A 22583-nucleotide genomic window follows, 5' to 3' on the forward strand; every position below is an offset into this window, starting at 1 on the left:
AGAGATCCCCCCATATGTTTATTGACAGGCTGTCAGGGTGGGGGTGGGGGGGGTGGGGGGGGGGGGTGGTTAGTACAGTATATTAGTAGATATTGGAGTATCCATTTCAAATACACACCTGGATTCTCACACAAGTCATGCTGCAATAATGTTGACAGGAATAAGTGGGGTACGTGTGTGGGTAAAAAAGAGCAAGGCGATTCCCTTATTAGTTGTCTTCACACAGATTTGGGTACATCAGACTAATGAAAGAAATATTTTGGGGGTGGACGTTTTGACTAAAGGGGTCCTAATGAGTCCACAGAGCGGCAAGACCATTATCCAAGGTCTACCGATCCTCTGATGCAGCAGAACCGTGGTAAGCAGGAACCACGCTGAATGGGACACCTGGTGCCCACAAGGAACAGGGGTCAGGGCAATATGACACCTACACCTCGGGGACAGCAGCGGTTCAAGAAGGCAACTCACCACCATCTTCTGAAGGGCAACTAGGGATGGGCAATAAATGCTGGACTAACCAGCGACACCCACATCCCGTAAATTAATTTTTAAAAAAACACCGATCCACATCCTGGGACCATCTGAGGAGACAGTATCCCATTAAAGCAGAGGCACCGGACCTGGTATGGGGAAGAGAATGAAGTCTGGAGCGGGATGGGATATGTTAAGTGGCCGGTTAGGAAGCTGGCGGAACTGACCAGCTGACTATTGACTATACAGCCTTAAAATGAAGAAACACCTGGGAACACCTGATAGTGGCCAGCCCAGCTGCTGAATCTAACTGTTTGGGGTCCAATCATATGCTCTTTTCACTTCTAGACATTGCAAATGGGTTTTAGGTGATATGGTTGGATGAGGAATCTCAGAGTAAACATGCTTTCACGGTAGGCTTCCGGCAGTGCACATGGATGTACTTACCACAAGGGTTTCAGAACATCTCCCGCCAGGTAATAGAAACATAGAAATGAGGAGCAGGAGGCCCTTCGGCCCTTTGTACCTGCTCCGCCATTGGATTGGATTGGATTTGTTTATTGTCACGTGTACCGAGGTACAGTGAAAAGTATTTTTCTGCGAGCAGCTCAACAGATCATTAAGTACAGGGGAAGAAAAGGGAATAAAAGAAAATACATAATAGGGCAACACAAGGTACACAATGTAACAACATAAACACTGGCAGCGGATGAAGCATACAGGGTGTGGTGTTAATGAGGTCAGTCCATAAGAGGGTCATTTAGGAGTCTGGTAACAGCGGGAAAGAAGCTGTTTTTGAGTCTGTATCTCCTGCCCGATGGAAGAGTGAGTAAGCCGGGTGGGAGGGGTCTTTGATTATACTGCCCGCTTTCCCCAGGCAGCGGGAGGTGTAGATGGAGTCAATGGATGGGAGCCAGGTTCGTGTGATGGACTGGGCGGTGTTCACGACTCTCTGAAGTTTCTTGCGGTCCTGGGCCGAGCAGTTGCCATACCAGGCTGTGATGCAGTCTGATAGGATGCTTTCTATGGTGCATTTGTAAAAGTTGGAAAGGGTTAATGTGGACATGCCAAATTTCCTTAGTTTCCTGAGGAAGCATAGGCGCTGTTGTGCTTTCTTGGTGGTAGCGTCGATGTGGGTGGACCAGGACAGATTTTTGAAGATGTACACCCCTAGGAATTTGAAACTGCTAACCATCTCCACCTCGGCCCCGTTGATGCTGACAGGGGTGTGTACAGTACTTTGCTTCCTGAAGTCAATGACCAGCATTGAGGGAGAGATTGTTGTCGCTGCACCATTCCACTAGGTTCTCTATCTCCCTCCTGTATTCTGACTCGTCGTTATTCGAGATCCGGCCCACTAGGGTCGTATCATCAGCAAACTTGTAGATGGAGTTGGAACCAAATTTTGCCATGCAGTTGTGTGTGTACAGGGAGTAGAGTAGGGGGCTGAGTACTCAGCCTTGTGGGGCCCCGGTATTGAGGACTATTGTGCAGGAGGTGTTGTTGTTCATTCTTACTGATTGTGGTCTGTTGGTCAGAAAATCGAGGATCCACTTGCAGAGTGGGGAGCCAAGTCCTAGCTTTTGGAGCTTTGATATGAGCTTGGCTGGGGTTATAGGTTTAGGGCAGCACGGTAGCATTGTGGTTAGCACAATTGCTTCACAGCTCCTGGATACCAGGTTCGATTCCGGTTTGGGTCACTGTCTGTGCGGAGTCTGTACGTCCTCCCCGTGTGTGCGTGGGTTTCCTCCAGGTGCTCTGGTTTCCTCCCACAGTCCAAAGATGTGCAGGTTAGGTGGATCGGCCATGATAAATTGCCCTTAGTGTCCAACATTGTCCTTAGTGTTGGGTTGGGTTGCTGGGTTGTGGGGATAGGGTGGAGGTGTTGACCTTGGGTAGGGTGCTCTTTCCAAGAGCCGGTGCAGACTCGATGGGCCGAATGGCCTCCTTCTGCACTGTAAATTCCATGCATAGTTTTGAAGGCGGAGCTGTATTCAATAAATAGCAGTCTGATGTAGGAGTCCGTGTTGTCGAGGTGCTCTAGGAATGAGTGTAGGGCCAGCGAAATGGCGTCTGCTGTGGACCGGTTGCAGCGGTATGCGAATTGCAGTGGATCAAGGCGTTCTGGGAGTATGGAGGTGATGCGCTTCATAATCAACCTCTCGAAGCACTTCATTACGACTGAAGACAGGGCCACCGGACGGTAGTCATTGAGGCCCGTTGCCTGGTTCTTCTTTGGCATGTATGATGGTGGTCTTCTTGAAGCAGATGGGGACCTCGGAGTGGAGTAGGGACAGGTTAAAGATGTCCGCGAACACTTCTGCCAGCTGGTCCGCGCAGGCTCTGAGTGCACGACCAGGGATCCCGTCCGGGCCCGTCGCCTTCCGAGGGTTCACTTTTAGGAAGGCTGATCTGACTTCGGAAGCTGTGAGGGTGGGTATGGGTGAGTTATGGGCTGCTGGGGCTCTCGACTGCGGACTGTTGGTTACCTGCTCGAACCGAGCATAGAATGCATTGAGTTCATCGGGAGGGGTGCGCTGCTGCCGGAGATACTGCTCAGCTTCGCTTTGTAGCCCGTTATGTTATTTAGTCCTTGCCATTCATTATGATCATGGCTGATCTTCCAACTCAATAGCCTAATCCTGCTTTCCCCCCCATATCCTTTGATCCCCTTCACCCTAAGTGCTATACCTAACTACTTCTTGAAAACATGGAGGACGGGATTTTTCGTTCGCTGATGGCAAAATCGGGAAATGCGAGTTTTGGCTTCTGATGCCAAAATCATGGCAGGCGCTGATTTGATGCCAAATCGCGATTCACCGTCACCTCAAAAACGGCGTCAATGCGTGTCACTCTGCACGTACAGTAGGCACCATTTGGATATCATTAGCAGGCCTGATTCAGTACTCTGCAGCACCTCCACGATTCTCCGCCTCCGATGGGCCGAGTTCCCGTGGGGCGTGGTTCACTGGTGCTTTTCAAAATTGTGAAACTGGCATGGCGGCTGCTGAGGGAGAGAGAGAGGGTACAGAAGGTGTCCAGCATCGCCATAGTTTGCTCACAGGTGTGCCTCTGGCTCAGGGGGGGTTCTGCCAGGGCTGGGGGATGTTGTGGAGGGTGGCCCGGCGGTGGGCTGTAGGGTCAGGGTGGACGCACATGGAACACCATTACCACAGCTGGCAAGGCGGCCATGCAGCTGCGCACACCCTGCCAACAGCCCACTTTAAACATGGTGCCATGGGTCACATAGGGGTCCCTGGCCCGAGACGACCCATCAGCTGTGCGGGTGCGCTCCAGCACAACTAGTGCCATCCTTTTGGCTGGAATGAGTGTGTGTGGGGATTGTAATGTGTATATGCGGCTGCAGCTTGTCAGCCTCCTGAGTGTCACTCACGGACCTGGTGAATCCCACATCATTTTTCAGTGGAATCGAGTGTGTTCCACACGGCATCGGTGCTAATAGTAGCAGAATCGGTCCAGGTGAGGTGCCGGATTTTCTGTCATAAAAGTCCACGGATTCACCATTGGTGTCAACACTTAGTCTTAGAAACAAAGAATCCCGCCTGGAATGTTTTGGCTTTGATTACTTCATGTGGTAACGAATTCCACAGGCCAACCACACTCTGGATGGAGAAATTTCTCCTCATCTCTATCCTAAATAGTTTTCCCGTTATCCTCAGACTGTGCCCCCTGTATCTGGACACATCCACCATCGGGAACATCCTTCCTGCATCTACCCTGTCAGAATTTAATAGGTTTCTATGAACCCCCCTCATTCTTCTGAACTCCAGCGAATCCTAACAGATTCAATCTCTCCTCATAAGTCAGTCCCGCCATCCCAGGAATCAGCCTGGTAACTTTTCGCTGCACTCCCTCTATAGCAAGAATATTCTTCCTCAGAAAAGGAGACCAAAACTGCACACAATATTCCAGGTGTGGTCTCACCAAGGCCCTGTATAATTGAAGCAAGACATCCCTAATGTGTGATACGCTGAGTCAGGCAGACGTGGACAGGGCAGTATGGTGACTGAATATGTAGCCATCCGAGATGCCAAGAGACAATATCAGACCAAGCTAGAGTCACAGACTAGTGTTACAGACTCTTGGCGGTTCTGGCAAGATCTAAACAACGTAACGGGCTAGAAAGCAAAGCCGAGTAGTATCTCCAGCAGCAACACACCCATCCCCGATGAATTCAATGCATCCTATGCTAGGTTCGAGCAGGAAACCAATGATCCGCTGTTGAGTGCCCCAGCAGTCCATAACACACCCATACCCACCATCACAGTTTCCAAAGTCAGATCGGCCTTCCTGAAAGTGAACCCTCAGAAGGCGATGGGTTCGGACGGGATCCCTGGTCGTGCACTCAGAGCCTGCACGGATCAGCTGGCAGATGTGTTCGCGGACATCTTTAACCTGTCCATACTCCACTCCAGGGTCCCCACCTGCTTCAAGAAGACCACCATCATACCGGTGCCAAAGAAGAATCGGGCAACATGCCTCAATGACTACTGTCCGGTGGCCCTGTCATCAATCGTAATGAAGTGCTTCGAGAGGTTGGTCATGAAGCGCATCAACTCCATTCTCCCAGAATGCCTAGATCCACTGCAATTCGCACACCACTGCAACAGGTCAATAGCAGAAGCCATTTCCCTGGCCCTACACTCATCCCTAGAGCATCTCAACAACAAGGACTCCTACATCAGACACCTATTTATTGAATTTACAGCTCCGCCTTCAACACCACAATCCCAACCAACCTCTTACCAAAGCTCCAAAACCTAGGTCTTGGCTCCTCATCTGAACTGGATCCTCGACCGTCTGACAAACAGACCACAATCAGTAAGAATAAATAACAACATCTCCTCCACAATAGTCCCTAATACCGGGGCCCCGCAAGGCTGAGTACTCAGCCCCCTACTCTACTCCCTGTACACACACAACTGCGTGGCAAAATTTGGTTCCAACTCCATCTACAGGTTTGCTGACGATACGACCATAGTGGTCCGGATCTCGAATAATGACGAGTCAGAATACAGGAGAGCGATAGAGAACCTAGCGGAGTGGTGCAGCGACAACAATCTCTCCCTCAATGCCAGCAAAACTAAAGAGCTGGCCATTAACTTCAGGAAGCAAAGTACTGTACACATCCCTGTCAGCATTAATGGTGCTGAGGTGGAGATGGTTAACAGCTTCAAATTCCTAGGTGTGCACATCACCAAAAATCTGTCCTGGTCCACCCACATCGATGCTACCACCAAGAAAGCACAACAGCGTTGATACTTCCTCAGGAAACTAAAGAAATTCGGGATGTCCACATTAACTCTGACCAACCTTTACAGATGCACCGTAGAAAGCATCCTATCTGGATGCATCACAGCCTGGTATGGCAACTGCTCGGCCCAGGACCGCAAGAAACCTCAGAGTCATGAACACAGCCCAGACCGAACTTGCCTCCCATCCATTGACTCCATCGACACCTCCCGCTGCCTGGGGAAAGCGGGAAGCATAATCACATGGTGCATCTGTAAAAGTTGGTCAGAGTTAATGTGGACATCCCGAATTTCCTTAGTTTCCTGAGGAAGTATAGGCGCTGTTGTGCTTCCTTGGTGGTAGCATCAACGTGGGTGGACCAGGACAGATTTTTGGTGATGTGCATCCCGAGGAATTCCACCCGGCTTACTCACTCTCCCAGCTTCTTCCATCGGGCAGGAGATACAAAAGTCTGAGAAAACGCACGAACAGACTCAAAAACAGCTTCTTCCCCACTGTTACCAGACTCCTAACCTACCCTCTTATGGACTGACCTGATTAATACTACATCCCTGTATGCTTCACCCCATGCCGGTGTCCATGTATTTACATTGTGCACCTTGTGTTACCCTAGTATGTATTTTATTTTATTTTATTTTCTTCCGATGTACTTAATGATCTGTTGAACTGCTCGCAGAAAAATACTTTTCACTGTACCTAAGTATACGTGACAATAAACAAATCCAAATCCAAATCTTTGATGGTGTGATAAATTGCTAGGGGCACTACTGCATATCCTTGGGTTATTGGGGGCAGCCGAACTCGAAGCCAGTCCAAAGAAAGCTCCGCTGGGAAAATAGGTAGTACAGTATTCAGGTTGTACGATATTACAGGGTAATGGGGAACTACCCGCAGTCACAAGGAGGCTATAGAAAGATGCCGAGAGCAGCAAAAGAGGTTTGCCACGTTTTTGGGATTGTTTACTTGTTGCCGAACATACACAGAAGACTTTGCTAAACTGACCAGACGCAGGAGTTAGGGAGGCTTCACAAGATCACATAAAATGGGACGAGGAACAAGAGCTGCATTTCACAGCCTGGAAACAAGCACTTGTCCGAGCACAAGCCTTGGGGTTATGATGTATGAGGCAAAATGTTTCGCTCATATACACACCATGAGGGAGGATTCAATAGTGCCATGCTGGCCCAGAAACATGGGCATCGTGAGACCCGTGTAATAATTTTCAACAAAATAATCTCATGTAGCAGAGCAGGATGCCTCGATGCAGAGCAGCAAGCGATTGCATCCTGGGCGGTAAAGGCCCGAGAACCCATAGTAATGACAGAAGAGCTGGTATTTCAAACACAATATACATCAGTGGCACTACTCAGCACTGGGAAATTGAAAACTGTCTCAGATAGCAGATAGAAGTCTTACAACACCAGGTTAAAGTCCAACAGGTTTGTTTTGAATCACTAGCTTTTGGAGCACAGCTCCGTCATCGGGTGATTGAAGAGGTGGGTTCCAGAAACACCTATATAGACAAAGTCAATGATGTAAGACGATACTTAGAATTTGAGTCTTTGCAGGTAATTAAGTCTTTACAGGTCCAGATGGTGCGACTGGAGAGAGGGATAATCACAGATTATAGAGGTGTGAATTGTCTCAAGACAGGACAGTTGGTAGATTTTGCAAGCCCAGGCAAGATGGTGGGGGGTGAATATAATATGACATGAATCCAAGGTCCCGGTTGAGGCTGTACTCATGTGTGCAGAAACTCGCTATCAGTTTCTGCTTGGCGATTCTGCGTTGTCGCGCGTCTTGAAGGCCATCTTGGAGAACGCTTACCCTTGACTGCTGAAGTGTTCCCCGACTGGAAGGGAACATTCCTGCCTGGCGATTGTCACACAATGTCCGTTCATCCATTGTTGCAGCGTCTGCATGGTCTCGTCAATGTACCACACCTCGGGACACCCTTTCCAGCAGCGTACGAGATAGACATCGATGGCCGAAACAAACGAGTATGTACCGCGTACCTGGTGGGTGGTGTTCTCACGGGTAATGGTGATACCCATATTGATGATCTGGCACGTCTTGCAGAGGTTGCCATGGCAGGGCTGTGTGGTGTCGTGGTCGCTATTCACCTGAAGGCTGGGTAGTTTGCTGCAAACCATGGTCTGTTTGAGGTTGTGCGGTTATTTGAAGGCGAGTAGTGGGGTGTGGAAAGATGTTCGTCTTCATCGGTGATGTGTTGAAGGCTGCGAAGAAGATGTTAAAGGACAGGTCCATGATGAGGGGAAACCTGATTCAAGGACAGGTGCTGGTGAGGGAAAACTGGTTGTTGAAGGACAGGTGCTGTGTGAGTGGATATTAGGTGTGAAGGACAGGTGCTGGGAAAGGGTAACAGGATATTGAGGGACTGGTACTGGGTAAGGGGTAACAGGATGGTGAAAGATAGGTGCTGGGGAAAGGGAAACCGGATATTGAAGGACTGGTGCTAGTTATCTAGTTATACTTAGATACATAGAATTTAGGAGCAGGAGGAGGCCTTTTGGCCCTTCGAGCCTGCTCCGCCATTCAGCACGATCATGGTTGACTGATCCTGGATATGGGGAAACCGGATGTTGAAGGAGAGGTGCTGGGTAAGGGGAAACTGGATACTGATGGACAGGTGCTGGGTAAGGGGAAACCAGATGTTGATGGACAGGTGCAGCATGAGGGAAAACTGGATGTTGAAGGACAGGTGCTGGGTTAAGGGAAACCGGATGTTGATGGACAGGTGCTGGGTGACGGGAAACTGGATATTGATGGACAGGTGCTGGCTGAGGGGAAACCAGATGTGGATGGACAGGTGCTGGGTAAGCGGAAACCGGATGTTGATGGACAGGTGCTGGGTAAGCGGAAACTGGATGTTGATGGACAGGTGCTGGGTAAGGGGAAACTGGATGTTAAAGGACAGGTGCTGTGTGAGTGGATATTAGGTGCTGAAGGACAGGTGCTGGGAAAGGGTAACAGGATATTGAGGGACAGGTGCTGGGTAAGGGGAATCTGGATGTTGATGGACAGTGTTATTGAAAATATGGAAAGATGTGTCATTTTAAACATGGAAGTCTGGCAATATCAGGTCTGAGAGATACATGAGAGGGTACAGGGAAAGATCCCACGAAGGGTTACTAACAGCTGCAAAGAGCAGGATTATAAAATGCAGATTCCTTCTCCCAAACAGGATTTTTGTATGGAGCTAAAAACAATGGTTCACACCTTCACTGAAATTAACTATCTTAGTAAGCATCTGGAAAAGCATGGATGAGGGTTTCAGTTGAATTAGATGACAAATGTCTTTCAAAGGGTCTTTCAAGTCATAACCAAGTGGATTTTAGCATACAGCTAAAAGCAATGATTCACACCTTCATTGAAATAAAATCAGCAGATAGAAAAGAATGACTAGGGAGGCAAATATATAGGTGTGAAATTCTGCTAACACCAAGTAAATTAAAGAAAACTGGAGACTATCAGTCTACGAGAAACATAATTTAGAACCAAAATCAAAGTCAAAATTATGAGCTGAGGACACAATTGGAAAATAAAACTATAAAAATGACAGGAACAAAACCAAAATTCACACCCCTATTAAAAGCAAAGCGTTTTTGAATATCACAAAGGAACTTTGAACATCACAAAGAAACAATGTAATCAGAGACCTGAGAGGTGAGGTCATGTCAAAATGAATACTTAGTTGTATTAGAATGTTTAGGTCAAAGATACTTTTTATAATCCAATATAATTAACATATATTGAGAATATATCCCAATCCCTGTGAGTTACTGCCTGCCAATTTGAAAAGGACCTATTAATCCCTACACTTTGTTTCCTCTCTGCCAACCAGTTTTCTATCCACCTCAATACATTTCCCCCAATCCCATGCGCTTTAATTTTGCATAATAATCTTTCATGCGGGACTTTGCAAAACGCATTCTGAAAGTCCAAATATACCACATCGACTGTACTGGTTACATCTTCAAAGAATTCCAACAGATTTGCCAAGCATGATTTTACCTTCATTATGCCATGGTGACTCTGACTGATCCTGGATATGGGGAAACCGGATGTTGAAGGACAGGTGCTGGGTAAGCGGAAACTGGATATTGATGGACAAGTGGTGGGTAAGGGGGAAAACAGATGTTGATGGACAGTTGCTGAGTAAGGGGAAACTGGATATTGATGGACAGGTGCTGGGAAGGGAAAATTAGACATTGATGAACAGGTTCTGGGTCAGGGGAAACTGAATGTTGTTGGACAGGTGTTGGATTAGGGGAAACCGGATGTTGATGGACAGGTGCTGGGTGAGGGGAAACTGGATGTTGAAGGAGAAGTGCTGGGTAAGGAGAAACCGGATGTTGATGGACAGGTGCAGGATGAGGGGAAACCGGATGTTGATGGACAGGTGCAGGATTAGGGGAAACCGGATGTTGATGGACAGGTGCAGGATGAGGGGAACCGGATGTTGATGGACAGGGGCTGGATGAGGGGAGACCGGATGTTGAGGGACAGGTACTGTGTAAGGGGAAACTGGATCTTGATGGACAGGTGCTGGGTGAGGGAAACCGGATGTTGACGGACAGGTGCTGGGTAAAGAGAAACTGGATGTTGAGGGACAGGTGCTGGGTAAAGGGAAACTGGATGTTGATGGACAGGTGCTGGATGAGGGGAGACCGGATGTTGAGGGACAGGTACTGTGTAAGGGGAAACTGGATGTTGATGGACAGGTGCTGGGTGAGGGGAAACCGGATGTTGATGGGCAGGTGCTGGGTGAGGGGAAACTGGATGTTGATGGACAGGTGCTGGGTGAGGGGAAACCGGATGTTGATGGGCAGGTGCTGGGTGAGGGGAAACTGGATGTTGACGGACAGGTGCTGGGTCAGGAGAAACTGGATGTGAGGGACAGGTGCTGGGTAAAGGGAAACTGGTTGTTGACGGACAGGTGCTGGATGAGGGGAGACTGGATGTTGAGGGACAGGTACTCTGTAAGGGGAAACTGGATGTTGATGGACAGGTGCTGGATGAGGGGAAATTGGATGTTGAAGATCAGGTGTTGGGGAAGGGGAAACTGGATGTTGATGGGCAGGTGCTGGGTGAGGGGAAACTGGATGTTGATGGACAGGTGCTGGGTGAGGGGAAACCGGATGTTGATGGACAGGTGCTGGGTGAGGGGAAACTGGATGTTGATGGACAGGTGCTGGGTGAGGGGAAACCGGATGTTGATGGGACAGGTGCTGGGTGAGGGGAAACTGGATGTTGATGGACAGGTGCTGGGTGAGGGGAAACTGGATGTTGATGGACAGGTGCTGGAAAAGGGGAAGCTGGATGTTGATGGACAGGTGCTGGAAAAGGGGAAACTGGATGTTGATGGACAGGTGCTGGATGAGGGGAAACCGGATGTTGATGGGCAGATGCTGGTTGAGGGGCAACCGGATGTTGATGGACAGGTGCAGGGTGAGGGGAAACAGGATGTTGATCAATAGGTGCTGGGTGAGGGGAGACCGGATGTTGATGAACAGGTGTTGGGTCAGGGGAAACCGGATGTTGAGGGACAGGTGCTGGGTCAGGGGAAACCGGATGTTGAGGGACAGGTGCTGGGCGACGGGCAACCAGATGTTGATGGACAGGTGCTGGATGAGGTGAAACTGGATGTTGATGGACAGGTGTTGGGTGAGGGGAAACTGGATGTTGATGGACAGGTGCTGGATGAGGGGAGACCGGATGTTGAGCGACAGGGACTGTGTAAGGGGAAACTGGGTGTTGTTGGACAGGTGCTGGGTGAGGGGAAACTGGATGTTGAAGATCAGGTGCTGGATGAGGGGAAACTGGATGTTGATGGACAGGTGCAGGGTAAGAGGAAACTGGATGTTGATGGACAGATGCAGGGTAAGAGGAAACTGGATGTTGATGGACAGGTGCAGGGTAAGGGGAAACTGGATGGTGAGGGACAGGTGTTGTGTAACGGGAAACTGGATGGTGATGGACAGGTGCTGGGTGAGGGGAAACTGGATATTGATGGACAGGTGCAGGGTAAGGGGAAACTGGATATTGATGGACAGGTGCAGGGAAAGGGAAACTGGATGTTGATGGACAGGTGCTGGGTCAGGGGAAACTGGGTGTTGATGGACAGGTGCTGGGTAAGGGGAAACTGGATGGTGAGGGACAGGTGCTGGGTGAGGGGAAACTGGATATTGATGGACAGGTGCAGGGTAAGGGGAAACTGGATGTTCATGGACAGGTGCTGGGTGAGGGGAAACTGGATGTTCATGGACAGGTGTTGGGTTCCTTGTAGTTCAGCTGATATTGATTCCATATCTAACATGCCTAATTTATCGCACCAAAGGATCATACAGGAGATTGTGTTGGGGAGTTAGATTTATCAATTGGGGTAATAGGATGATCCTGGATCAAAGGACCGATTAATACAAATAGTCTGACTGAGTACCTTTTGTTGCTCTTTTTAGCCTTAGTTTTATTAGCTCTGATTAGGTCACCTTTGCTCACGAGTCGCCAGGTATCTTTCTGATACCGCCACGTGGTTCAAGCTCGAGTTCTGATTAATAAGACAGCACACCGCTTAGTAAGATTGAAATCAACGGTCATTTATTATGTACAGCAATCAATACTTACACAGTAATCCTACTTATCTATATCAAAACCTACCACTACTGGCCATTACTTAACTTTTGGGGATGGCCCACCAGGTCAGGGAAACGAATGGTTTATCGAATTGGATCTGGCCTGCGGGATTCAAAAGGCTGATACGGGTCGATGGCTAGGAATCTCTATCGGGTAGCGATCGCTGGAGTCAGACTTACTGTTTCTGGTTGATGTTCTTGCGAAGGTTGCGAGCAGGAGAAGAAGGGAGAGAGAGAGAAATCTGAACTTGGCCCCTCAATTTATAGGGCCCAGGGGCTTCCCGCCTCTCGGGGCGGCCTTTGACCCTAAGTCCCAAGTGATTGGACTTGCTCCCAATCACTGGGTTCGATATGCTCCAATAATGGGGCGATTCCCCGATCGGGGGGTGTCTTTGTTTCGGCCACTGCAGGCGCCGAGAGAGAGGTCTGGCCCGGCATTCAATTGCTAATATGTTGCAATTGTTCCTGGGGATAGCCGATTAAACTGCAGATGTCTGTGTTGATGTGCTGCAGATAGTCGTAGGTATCGATCTGGGCCGATTTCCCCAGAGCCGAATACGCTATTCTGTCTGCAGCTGTCCGTTTGTGTCCTGTTGGCTGCTTTTCCCATCAGCCTTTTCGGTTAGCCATTTTATATTGGGTTTTGGCCAAATTAATAGGGAATCAGCCATTTTAGGTGGCTACACTTTACGACCCAAAGATGGATAACTGTCCAGTATCGGTAGGCAGCTGAAAGTAAAGGTTCAGGACAGTACTTTGAAAGTTGGCTACCTTGGGCTGTGCCAAGGTTAAAAGAGGGATTATAAACTAATGAAACTAATGTGAATTTATTAAAAGGGATCACAACCAATATTAAAGAGATTATAGCCAATATTCATGCTCTTGGAGTAAAAGACACCAAATTCTACATGTGTACATAGGCAGTCAACCATACACCACTGAACTTGACTTCCTGGTTGCTCACATCAGTAAGAGGATCTTCCCAGGTGAGCCTTATACTCCTCCTCAATGACCTGAATGAGCAAAACACCCCAATGTAAGGCTATGTCTGCTTCTGTATAAGGAACAGACATCGAGGCAAACGATTGTGTGCAGCCTCTGGGAAGATAAGGGTGGACAGATAATGCCTAAGCTGGGAAACACCCTGCCTCATGTACCACCTGGAACCAAATATATCTGTTTAATGTAAACCTATAAGCAAACAGCATTGGAATCTAAACAATGTTCTGGGTTCATGACTTTCTGTGTATAAAGGTGCTTGCAGAACTATAGATTGGCAGAGTACTGCTTTTGGAGTTCCCTCTGATGTAGTGCTCTCAGCGTATATGTTGGAAGAATTAACGATTATGCAGTACCGAGTCTTCTGAGATCATTTTGTGCAAACGTCACTACAACATTCTCACTCTTCGGATTACTGTTTTTTTTGGCCACTTTTTAAGTTGCTTCCATTGATCTAATACAATATTTAACTTCCTTTGTTAGCCATGGTTCACTATTGTTGTAGCATTTTCTTGCCACAAAGAATGTATATTTGTTGTAATCTATGCATTATTTAAATACTAGCCATTGACTGTTTACCATCATACCTTTTAATATCTCTTCACACCTATCACAGTCAAACTTCCCTCACACCTTCATAATTCCTTTTGTTTAGATTTCCAATCCAAGTTTCATATTTTTAAAATATTCATTTATGGATTGTGAGCACCCCTGGCGAGGCCCACATTTATTGCCCATTTCCTGTTGCCCTTGAGATGAAACACCATGGGTGGGATTCGCTGTTGGCCGGTGCCGAAATCAAGAAAGGCAATTGGGTGGAAAATAGGTTCCGACACCAAAATCGCAGCGGGCGCCAATTTTACACCAAATCACAATTCTCCATCACCTCAACAGCGGCATCAATGTGTTCTGGAACGCATGTATAATAAACATCATTTGCATGTTATTAGCAGGCCCGACCCGGTACACTCTGGGGCCTCGACAATGCTCCACCTCCGATGGGCCGAGTTCCCAACAGCGCAGTTCACTTGCGCTTTAAAAAATCGTGAAACCGGCACGGCAGTTGCTGAGGGAGAGAGGGGGTACGGAAAGTGTCCAACATCGCCATACTTTGCTGACAGTTGTGCCGCTGGCCGGGGGGCTACTGCCAAGGCCCGGACGGAGTATTGAGTGTTAGCCAGGAGGTGGGCTGTGGGGCCGGGGTGGTCCGGCATGGAGCACCATTGCCGCAGCCGGCACGGCAGCCATGCAGCTGCACACACCACTTTGAACTTAGTGCAACGGGTCATACAGGTGTCCCCCCAGGGCATCCCCCCAGGTGCCCTCTGGCCCCAGCCGACCCATGTTGTATGGGCATGCTCCAGCACAATCAGTGCCATCTTGTTGGCTGGGATGAGTGTGTGTGGCGATCGTAATGTGTATGTGTGGCTGCAGCCTGTCAGCCTCCCAAGTGTCAATCACAGACTCGGCGAATCCCATACTGTTTTTCAGTGGAATCGAGTGTATTCCATGCGGCACCAGTGCCAACCCCTTAATAGGAATCGGTCTAGGTGTGTCGCCAGTTTTTCTATCGTGAATGTCCACGAATTGTGCATGGGTGTCAACACTTAGAGAATCCCACCCCATAGTTTTCAAATGTAATGGAAAATTCCATCATATAAGTCTTTCTTCCCTAAAGGTTTTTGAACAACAAGATTGCTAATTAGCCCTTCCATATTGCATAATATTAGATTACAACAGAGTGTTCCCTGGTTCGTTCCAACTGATGATGAGTCATGTGTGTAGAACAAGAGAACACTGAACCATGATTAATTGTAAGAAAATAAGGAGAGAGAGCAAGGTAGATTCCTTAGCATAGAGAGTTGTGAGGCAGTGGATTTTTTTTCAATTAATTTTTTACAGGACCTGGGCTTCGCTGGTGAGGCCGGCATTTGTTGTCCATCTCTAATTGCCCTTGCGAAGGTAGTGGTGAGCTGCCTTCTTGAACCGCTGTAGTCCATGTGATGTAGGTACACCCACAATGCTGCTAGGAAGGGAGCGACAGGATTTTGAGCCAGTGAATGTGAAAGAATGGCGATATATTTCCAAGTCGGGATTGTGAGTGACTTGGAGAGGAACTTCCAGGTGGTGGTGTTCACATGTGTCTGCTGCTCTTGTCCATCTAGATGGTAGTGGTTGTAGGTTTGGAAGGTACTGCCTAAGGAATCTTGGTGAGTTACTGCAGTGCATCTTGTAGATGGTACACACTGCTGCTATTGTACATCAGTGGTGGAGGGAGTGAATGTTTGTGGAAGGGGTGCCAATCAAACGGGCTGCTTTGTCCTGCTTTGTCAAGCTTCTTGAGTGTTGTTGGAGCTGCATTCATCCAGGCGCGTGGGAAGTATGCCATCACACTCCTGATTTGTGCCTTGTAGGTGATGGACAGGCATTGAGCAGTCAGGAGATGAATTATGCGCCACAGGATTCCTAACCTCTGACCTGCTCTTGTATCCACTGTATTTTTTTTGGCTAGTCCAGTTCAGTTACTGGTCATTGATAACCCCCATGATAATGCCATGGTTTGATTCTCTCTTATTGGAGGTGGTTATTGCCTGACACTTGTGTGGCACAAATGTTATTTGCCACTTGTCAGCCCAAGCCTGGATATTGTCCAGGTCTTGCTGTATTTGCACGTGGACTGTTTCAGTATCTGAGGAATCGTGAACGATGCTGAACATTGTGCAGTCATCAGGAAACATCCCCACATGTGATCTTATGTTGGAAAGAAGATAATTGATGAAGCAGCGGAAGATGGTTGGGTCTAGGACACTACCCTGAGGAACTCCTACAGTGATGTCCCGGGACTGAGATGACTGATCTCCAACAACCACAACTATCTTCCTTTGTGCCAGGTATGACTCCAACCAGTGGACAGTTTTCCCCCTGATTCCCATTGACTCCAAATTTGCTAGGGCTCTTTGATATCATCATCTATCAAATGCTGCCTTCTTTTTAAGGGCAGTCACTCTCACCTCAACTCTGGCATTCAGCTCTTTTGCCCATGTTTGAACCAAGGTTATAATGAAGTCAGGAGCTGAGTGACTCTGGCGGAACCCAAACTGAGCAAGTGCCGCTTGATAGCACTGTTGATGACACCTTCCATCACTTTACTGATGACCGAGAGTAGACAGATAGGGCGGTAATTAGCCTGGTTGGATTTGTCCTGTTTCTTGTGTACAGGACATAGCTGGGCAGTTTTCCACATTGCCGGGTGGATGTCAGTATTGTAGAATGTACTGCTCTTTTATTTTCTGTTACAAATGCAGCAAATCTGAAGCTTTATAAATATATTAGGTGGCTGGACAATAAGGTAATGAACATGAGAACGAGGAGGAGTAGGCAATTCAGCTCAGTGAACCTTCTTCGCCATTCAATATGATTATGGTGAATCACATCTCGGTCTCCTGCCAGTAACATACCCTGGTACCCACACAGCCCCTCCACCACTCAACTGTTCTTGTGGCGAACAGCCATACGTGCCCCACCCCTTGCTGGTGAGCAAACCCTCCTCACCTCCACAGACCGACAGTCAAAATATCTATTTGTTCATTTCATAAAAGTTGGTCAGAGACAGTCTCTGCCACAGCCACCCAATAGCAGGCGAATCACGGATAGATTGGACCGGGGAGGGGTGTGAGCAATTCAGGTTGTGTTTGAATAGAAACGATTGAACTGAATCATTCCAGTGCCCAACACTGAAAGCATTTCACACGGGTAAACTTGACCTGATGAAATGCTGTAACAGATTTAACATTGGATTTCACTTGCTAAGGTTTGTAATTAAACCAACATTTTTGAATGTTAAACTAGTCTGAAAGGTAAAGGGCATTGCATCATTTTTTCTGTTCACGAAAGCACAGCGTTTAATTTGGTCACGTGTGTCCAGAGTTGGGGTATTTGCTGTGGAGAGCCCAGGAATCATGCTACAGTTAGCAAGAGAGATGCAGGAATGAGGTGGCTGTCGGGACAATAATTTAAGTAGAGCCCCAGCAACAGCAACATGTAGAGAGGGAGCAGCAGCCGGTAAATCCTGGGGATTGGCCAGATCATGTGCAGTTTTGGGAATTTTGGTTGCGTTTCTAGGTACCAGTGGGTTTATAGACGACAGATTTGAGATTATTGCTATGAGTTAATGGTGTGACTTCAGTTGCTATTTGTTACTGCGAGAACTTTCCTTCCATCTCCGATTGTGTATCTGTGATTCCATCACCACATCCCTGGACTCTCACCACTCCGATCCACCCAAACCACCCCCACCCCCATCCACCCAACTCACCCGCACTCCCATCCACTCAACTCACCCTCACTCCCATCCACCCACCCAGCCCCACCCCCATCCACCCAACCCACCCCCACCCCCATCCACCCAACCCAACCCCACCCCCATCCACCCAACCCAACCCCACCCCCATCCACCCAACGCAACTCCACTCCCATCCACTCAACTCACCCCCACTCCCATCCACTCAACTCACCCCCACTCCCATCCACCCAACTCACCCCCACTCCCATCCACCCGACTCCCATCCACCCAACTCACCCCCACTCCCATCCACCCAACTCACCCCCACTCCCATCCACCCGACTCCCATCCACCCAACTCACCCCCACTCCCATCCACCCAACTCACCCCCACTCCCATCCATCCGACTCCCATCCACCCAACTCGCCCGCACTCCCATCCACTCAACTCACCCCCACTCCCATCCACCCAACCCAACCCCACTCCAATCCACCCAACTCACCCCCACTCCCATCCACCCGACTCCCATCCACCCAACTCACCCCCACTCCCATCCACCCAACTCACCCCGACTCCCATTCCTCCGACTCCCATCCACCCAACTCACCCGCACTCCCATCCACTCAACTCACCCCCACTCCCATCCACCCAACCCAACCCCACTCCCATCCACCCAACTCACCCCGACACCCATCCACCCAACTCACCCGCACTCCCATCCACCCAACCCACCCCCAATCCCATCCACCCAACCCAACCCCACTCCCATCCACCCAACTCACCCCGACACCCATCCACCCAACTCACCCGCACTCCCATCCACCCAACCCACCCCCAATCCCATCCACCCAACTCACCCCCACTCCCATCCACCCAACCACTCCCACTCCCATCCACCCAACTCAACCCCACTCCCATCCACCGAACACAACCCCACTCCCATCCACCCAACTCACCCCGACACCCATCCACCCAACTCACCCGCACTCCCATCAACCCAACCCACCCCCACTCCCATCCACCCAACTCACCCCCACTCCCATCCACCCAACCCACCCCCAATCCCATCCACCCAACTCACCCCCACTCCCATCCACCCAACCCAACCCCACTCCCATCCACCCAACTCACCCCGACACCCATCCACCCAACTCACCCGCACTCCCATCCACCCAACCCAACCCTGCTCCCATCCACCCAACCACCCCCACCCCCATCCACCCAGCCACCCCCACTCCCATCCACCCAACCACTCCCACTCCCATCCACCCAACCCAACTCCACTCCCATCCACCCAACCACCCCGACTCCCATCCACCCAACACCCCCCCACTCCCATCCACACTACCCACCCTCACTCCCATCCACCCAACTCACTCCCACTCCCATCCACCCAACCCACCCCCACTACCATCCACTCTACCCAACCTCACTCCCATTCACCCAACCCAACCTCACTCCCATCCACCCCACTCCCATCCACCCAACCCACCCCCACCCACCCCCACTCCCATCCACCCAACCACCCCCACCCACCAAACCCACCCCCACTCCCATCCACCCAACCCAGCCCCACTCCCATCCACCCAACCCATCCCAACTCCCATCCACCCAACTCACCCCCACTCCCATCCATCCGACTCCCATCCACCCAACTCACCCCCACTCCCATCTACCCAACTCATCCCCACTCCCATCCACTCAACCCACCCCCACTCCCATCCACCAAATCCACCCCAACTCCCATCCACTCAACCCACGCCCACTCCCATCCACCCAACCCACCCCACTCGCATCCACCCAACCCAACCCCACCCCATCCACCCAACTCACCCCCACTCCCATCCACCCAACCCACCCCCACTCCCATCCACCCAACTCAGCCCCACTCCCATCCACTCAACCCACACCCACTCCCATCGACCCAACAACAATCCCATCCACCCAAACCACCCCCACTCCCATCCACCCAACCCACCCCCACTCCCATCCACCCAACACATCCCCACTCCCATCCACCCAACCCACCCCCACTCCCATCCACCCAACCACCTCCATTCCCATCCACCCATCTCACCCCCACTCCCATCCACCCAACCCACCTCCACTCCCATCCACCCAACACACCCCCACTCCCATCCTCCCAATCCACTCCCACTCCCATCCACCCAACTCACCCCCACTCCCATCCACCCCCACTCCCATCCACCCAACCCACCCCCACTCCCATCCACTTAACCCACCCCAGTCCCATCCACACAACTCACCCCCACTCCCATCCACCCAACCCACCCCCACTCCCATCCACCCCCACTCCGATCCACCAACACATCCACACTCCCATCCACCCAACCCACCCCCACACCCATCCACCCAACTCACCCCCACTCCCATCCACTCAACCCACCCCCACTCCCATCCACTCAACCCACCCCCACACCCATCCACCCAACCCACCCCCACTCCCATCCACAAAGTCCTCCCCCACTCCCATCCAACAAACCCACCCCCACTCACATCCACCCAACTCACCCCCACTCCCATCCGCCCAACCCACCACCCCAATCCCATCCACTGAACTCAACCCCCACTCCCATCCACCCAACCCACCCCCACTCCCATCCACCCAACTCACCCCACTCCCATCCACCCAACCCACCCCCACTCCCATCCACCCAACCCACACCCACTCCCATCCACTCAACCCACCCCACTCCCATCCACCCAATCCACCCCCACTCCCATCCACCCAACTCACCCCCACTCCCATCCACTGAACTCAACCCCCACTCCCATCCACCCAATCCACCCCCACTCCCATCCACCCAACTCACCCCCACTCCCATCCACCCAACCCACCCCCACTCCCATCCACCCCCATTCCCATCCACCAACACATCCATACTCCCATCCACCCAACCCACCCCCACACCCATCCACACAACTCACCCCCACTCCCATCCACTCAACCCACCCCCACTCCCATCCAACCAACCCACCCCCACACCCATCCACCCAACCCATCCCCACTCCCATCCACAAAGCCCTCCCCCACTCCCATCCAACAAACCCACCCCCACTCACATCCACCCAACTCACCCCCACTCCCATCCGCCCAACTCACCCCCACTCCCATCCGCCCAACCCACCACCCCAATCCCATCCACTGAACTCAACCCCCACTCCCATCCACCCAACCCACCCCCACTCCCATCCACCAAATCCACCCCAACTCCCATCCACTCAACCCACGCCCACTCCCATCCACCCAACCCACCCCATTCGCATCCACCCAACCCAACCCCACCCCATCCACCCAACTCACCCCCACTCCCATCCACCCAACCCACCCCCACTCCCATCCACCCAACTCAGCCCCACTCCCATCCACTCAACCCACACCCACTCCCATCCACCCAACAACAATCCCATCCACCCAAACCACCCCCACTCCCATCCACCCAACCCACCCCCACTCCCATCCACCCAACACATCCCCACTCCCATCCACCCAACCCACCCCCACTCCCATCCACCCAACCACCTCCATTCCCATCCACCCATCTCACCCCCACTCCCATCCACCCAACCCACCTCCACTCCCATCCACCCAACACACCCCCACTCCCATCCTCCCAATCCACTCCCACTCCCATCCACCCAACTCACCCCCACTCCCATCCACCCCCACTCCCATCCACCCAACCCACCCCCACTCCCATCCACTTAACCCACCCCAGTCCCATCCACACAACTCACCCCCACTCCCATCCACCCAACCCACCCCCACTCCCATCCACCCCCACTCCGATCCACCAACACATCCACACTCCCATCCACCCAACCCACCCCCACACCCATCCACCCAACTCACCCCCACTCCCATCCACTCAACCCACCCCCACTCCCATCCACTCAACCCACCCCCACACCCATCCACCCAACCCACCCCCACTCCCATCCACAAAGTCCTCCCCCACTCCCATCCAACAAACCCACCCCCACTCACATCCACCCAACTCACCCCCACTCCCATCCGCCCAACCCACCACCCCAATCCCATCCACTGAACTCAACCCCCACTCCCATCCACCCAACCCACCCCCACTCCCATCCACCCAACTCACCCCACTCCCATCCACCCAACCCACCCCCACTCCCATCCACCCAACCCACACCCACTCCCATCCACTCAACCCACCCCACTCCCATCCACCCAATCCACCCCCACTCCCATCCACCCAACTCACCCCCACTCCCATCCACTGAACTCAACCCCCACTCCCATCCACCCAATCCACCCCCACTCCCATCCACCCAACTCACCCCCACTCCCATCCACCCAACCCACCCCCACTCCCATCCACCCCCATTCCCATCCACCAACACATCCATACTCCCATCCACCCAACCCACCCCCACACCCATCCACACAACTCACCCCCACTCCCATCCACTCAACCCACCCCCACTCCCATCCAACCAACCCACCCCCACACCCATCCACCCAACCCATCCCCACTCCCATCCACAAAGCCCTCCCCCACTCCCATCCAACAAACCCACCCCCACTCACATCCACCCAACTCACCCCCACTCCCATCCGCCCAACTCACCCCCACTCCCATCCGCCCAACCCACCACCCCAATCCCATCCACTGAACTCAACCCCCACTCCCATCCACCCAACCCACCCCCACTCCCATCCACCTAACTCACCCCACTCCCATCCACCAAACTCAACCCCCACTCCCATCCACCCAACCCATCACCCCACTCCCATCCACCCAACCCACCCCCACTCCCATACATCCGACTGCCATCCACTCAACTCACCCCCACTCCCATCCACCCAACCCACCCCCACTCCCATCCACCCAACTCAACCCCCTTCTCCCATC

Source organism: Scyliorhinus torazame, chromosome 10 (genome assembly GCF_047496885.1).
Source record: "Scyliorhinus torazame isolate Kashiwa2021f chromosome 10, sScyTor2.1, whole genome shotgun sequence".
Taxonomy (NCBI): domain Eukaryota; kingdom Metazoa; phylum Chordata; class Chondrichthyes; order Carcharhiniformes; family Scyliorhinidae; genus Scyliorhinus; species Scyliorhinus torazame.